We start from the raw sequence: 5,000 nt of genomic DNA, 5'->3' as shown, positions 1-5,000 counted from the left end.
TCCCATATGCATTTATCATAAATGGCCTCCAAATATTCCGGAATGAACTTCCACAAGCATTTGCACATCTCTCCGTTCAAACCATCGAAACCTGGAGACCTTTTAGACCTGACCAGGCCAAATGCATAATCCAACTCCTCAGCTTCTATTGGAGGGACAGGCACCTCTTGTGCAGGAGGAACCTGGACCTCAGCCCTGGGAAAAAACTCGCCTAACAGAACATTGGCACACTCTCTCCACGTCGATAATACAGTATCACCTACGCGAAGAGAGCTAGCCATCTCATTTCGACGACCCCGACAGATCCTATAGACCTGTCCCCAAGGGTCGTCCCTATTTTCCCCCACAAATCTCCTCCACTCTTCCTCCTTCACTCTCACAAGCATCTTCTTATATTCTTTCATCCCTACGCTAAATTGATACTTGAGCTGAGACAGATTCTCCGAATTGGTCCGCCTGCCGCGTTGAAACAAACGCCTCAAGCGTCGGACAGACCTCCTCTTTGAATTTAACTCACTCGTCCACCATTTCACACCTTTCATTCTCACAGCCCTAGCTTTCCTAAACAATAAGTCATTCACACCCCAGACACATTCATATAGACGAGCAATTTGCTCGTCAACCCCCAATTCCTCAAACTCCCTAAGCGGTATATCCAATACCGCTTCCCTAACAGTATGTCCATATCGGTTCCAGTCGGTACACGAGGTACGCCATCGCCTCAATGGACTCCCCCCTTCTAACTGCGGGGTACGGGGAGTAACCATAATTTGTATTAAATTATGGTCACTAATTCCCCAACCCCCCCTAACACTCCATTTACACTCGAACCTACCCGCTGCTGCGTCATTCATGAGCGTCACGTCAATGTCACTCACACCTCTAGGCCCCTCAAACGTATACCATACGCTTGGTTCGTTTGCTACAAGAAGGTTATTCGCCACAACCCACTCGCTCATAACCTCACCCCGAGTGTGGCTCCGATATCCAGCAGTATGCCTGGATACCTTGCTGAACCACATCGGGGAGGTAGCATTCGCGTCAAGACACACGATGGCAGGAATGCTACTCTCAAGTAGTAGCACCGCATCAATGTATCTTAAGTAGGGCTCTAGAGGCTCGTCAGACTTGCAGTACAAGCTGACGACATTCATTCTGCCGAATTCCCCCTCGACACACACACATACTCCCCACTGTGATGAGTCAACTACTACACAAGAGTAGCTTGGCTCACACACAGCTACTGCGGCCTTGACTCCAAGGTCCGTAAAGACCCTGAAGCCCCCAGGAAGGCCTCTCACCACCCCATTGGTGGAGTATGGTTCCTGGAGCAAAGCAATGCCGCAGCCCCCCTCCGACATACACGCCCCCAATTCACACATCACGGCATATGACCCCTGACAGTTCAGTTGATATAGTTCAACCATCAATGTCTAGCGTTCGCACGGGCAACAAAGTAGATAGGGACAGTAGGAATCTCGTTAATCCATTCATGCGCGTCACTAATTAGATGACGAGGCATTTGGCTACCTTAAGAGAGTCATAGTTACTCCCGCCGTTTACCCGCGCTTACTTGAATTTCTTCACTTTGACATTCAGAGCACTGGGCAGAAATCACATTGTGTCAACACCCGTTAGGGCCATCACAATGCTTTGTTTTAATTAGACAGTCGGATTCCCCAAGTCCGTGCCAGTTCTGAATTGATTGTTAATTGATAATCGTTATAATTTAAAAGGAATATATATCGAATGATATAATTCCTTAAAAATTTTAGCAAGAAAGTTCCACAATTGGCTACGTAACTACTATCCGGGGAACAAGAATCGTAATTCTCTATTTACCCAGAACGAGTACATAAACCATGGTATTGCTTCCCAATCAAGCCCGACTATCTCAATCTTCAGAGCCAATCCTTATCCCGAAGTTACGGATCTAATTTGCCGACTTCCCTTACCTACATTATTCTATCGACTAGAGACTCTTCACCTTGGAGACCAGCTGCGGATATTGGTACGGCCTGTTGAGAAGTTTGCGTGACCCCACCATAAATTTTCAAGGTCCGAGGAGAAAATATCGACACAACAGTAAATGTCATGCTCTTCTAGTCCATCTACCATATCTCTCTTCGAAAGACTTCCATGGTAGTACGACTATAAAACAGAAAAGAAAACTCTTCCGATATCTCTCGACGGCTTCTTTATGGTCGTTCCTGTTGCCAGGATGAGCACAAGGCCCATTTTTAATAACAAACGGATACTCAACAGGTTACGGAATTGGAACCGTATTCCCTTTCGTTCAAAATAATTCAAGTATTTTAATTATTTTTAAATATATTTTTATTAATATTTTTTTTTATTAAAAACTTGAAAATTTTCGGCTTTCGCCTTGAACTTAGGACCGACTAACTCGTGATCAACCACTGTTCACACGAAACCCTTCTCCACTTCAGTCCTCCAAGGTCTCATTCGATTATTTGCTACTACCACCAAGATCTGTACCAATAGCGGCTCCATGCAGGCTTACGCCAAACACTTCTAAGCACACTATTGTACCCTCCTACTCACTAAAGTTTCAAAATTTATAAATCAATCGAAATTGTTTTATAAATCATCTACTTTAGCGGTAATGTATAGGTATACAACTTAAGCGCCATCCATTTTAAGGGCTAGTTGCTTCGGCAGGTGAGTTGTTACACACTCCTTAGCGGATTACGACTTCCATGTCCACCGTCCTGCTGTTTTAAGCAACCAACGCCTTTCATGGTATCTGCATGAGTTGTTAATTTAGGCACCGTAACATTACGTTTGGTTCATCCCACAGCGCCAGTTCTGCTTACCAAAAGTGGCCCACTGGGCACATTATATCATAACCTCAACCTTCATATCAAGAAAGGTGAGGTTCTTACCCATTTAAAGTTTGAGAATAGGTTAAAATCGTTTCGACCCTAAGGCCTCTAATCATTCGCTTTACCAGATAAGATTATTTTATATAATTTTTAAATGCACCAGCTATCCTGAGGGAAACTTCGGAGGGAACCAGCTACTAGATGGTTCGATTGGTCTTTCGCCCCTATACTCAATTCTGACAATCGATTTGCACGTCAGAACTGTTTCGGTCTTCCATCAGGGTTTCCCCTGACTTCAACCTGATCAAGTATAGTTCACCATCTTTCGGGTCACAGCATATATGCTCAAGGTACGCTCCAGTTAGAGGTATAAATAATAATAAATTATCATTATACATAACTATATGGAACGCCCCGGGATTGAATTAATTGACTATTTATTAAAAAATAGACTAAAAATTAATCCCATTATATTTAAGTTAAGTTAATTATGCCATTAAGTTTAATATAACTCAATGACTTGCACATATGTTAGACTCCTTGGTCCGTGTTTCAAGACGGGTCCCGAAGGTATCCTGAATCTTTCGCATTGTTAATCATATAAATGCATACAAATAAATATTAATATCATAGATATTAAATTTTTTGTAAAATTCAAAAAATGAATTTTAGCATTATATATAATAAAATCTATCAACACTTTATCAAATCATTAGTATTTATTTTATGTTAATATGCTTAAAAAGCAAATTAATTTAAATAAACTTAATATCACCAATGATCTTTTGATAAATACTTTATTATGTTAATAGATTACAATGTCCTTATATGAAAAAAATGCACATTATTTTTTTAATTATTTAATGATGAATTTTTCATAATGGATATTCAGGTTCATCGGGCTTAACCTCTAAGCAGTTTCACGTACTATTTAACTCTCTATTCAGAGTTCTTTTCAACTTTCCCTCACGGTACTTGTTTACTATCGGTCTCATGGTTATATTTAGTTTTAGATGGAGTTTACCACCCACTTAGTGCTGCACTATCAAGCAACACGACTCTTTGGAAATATCTTTCTAGTAATCATTAACGTTATACGGGCCTGGCACCCTCTATGGGTAAATGGCCTCATTTAAGAAGGACTTAAATCGTTAATTTCTCATACTAGATATTAAGATATTCCATACACTGCATCTCACATTTGACATATAGACAAAGTGACTTAGTGCTGAACTATTTTCTTTTCGCTCGCCGCTACTAAGAAAATCCTTGTTAGTTTCTTTTCCTCCCCTCATTAATATGCTTAAATTCAGGGGGTAATCCCATATGAGTTGAGGTTGTTTTAATATTCTTTTTTTATCTTCTCACAATTTAATAAAAAAATTATATCATCTTTTCATCTCTATTTTTCTTTTCTCCTTTTATATATTGTAAATATATAAAAATAATAATAATGTAAAATGAGGCAATCCTAGAATAAAAAATTTAATTTTTATGCTAGACATTCCTCCTTTTAATTACATATATAAATTATTATTTTATATATATATATATAAATAATATGAAAATTTTTTGTAAAGAATACTTAGATTCAATATTTTCATCATTTCATTTTATTTGAGAGGATTTTTTTTTTAAAGAATATATAATAAATAAAATTCATTATATATCTTTATTTTTTTTGCTATTAATATTATGAATTATTTAAAATCCAATAATATACACATTTGCTTAAATTCAATTATTTTTATAAAAGAATAAGCAACTTATTTAGCATAGTCTTACAACCCTCAACCATATGTAGTCCAAGCAGTACTTTAAAATTGAATTTAATGTACATAACAGCATGGACTGCGATATGCGTTCAAAATGTCGATGTTCATGTGTCCTGCAGTTCACACGATGACGCACAGTTTGCTGCGTTCTTCATCGACCCATGAGCCAAGTGATCCACCGCTTAGAGTATTTTTTTATTTATTTTTATTTATAACAAATGTCAATTTTTTTTTGCATATATTAATTGAAAGAGTAAAATTAAATAATATTAATAATATATAAATTGATTTTCTTTCAATAATATATATCAAATATATTTAACTCTAAACATTTTTATTAAGTTGCGAATGTCTTAGTTCAACAATAATACAGTGGTGG

The 5,000-nt window shown here is 37.9% G+C and overlaps 2 pseudogenes; both read right to left on the bottom strand.

Moving 5' to 3' along the window:
- Positions 1-4,186, bottom strand: part of LOC129251422 (large subunit ribosomal RNA) — a 7,589-nt pseudogene extending 3,403 nt beyond the window's left edge.
- Positions 4,187-4,630: 444 nt separating this feature from the next.
- Positions 4,631-4,811, bottom strand: LOC129251407 (5.8S ribosomal RNA; annotated as a pseudogene).
- Positions 4,812-5,000: the final 189 nt, after the last annotated feature.

This window comes from Anastrepha obliqua, unplaced genomic scaffold (assembly GCF_027943255.1).
Source record: "Anastrepha obliqua isolate idAnaObli1 unplaced genomic scaffold, idAnaObli1_1.0 ptg000014l, whole genome shotgun sequence".
NCBI lineage: Eukaryota > Metazoa > Arthropoda > Insecta > Diptera > Tephritidae > Anastrepha > Anastrepha obliqua.
This window is presented reverse-complemented; position numbering and strand designations above follow the sequence as displayed.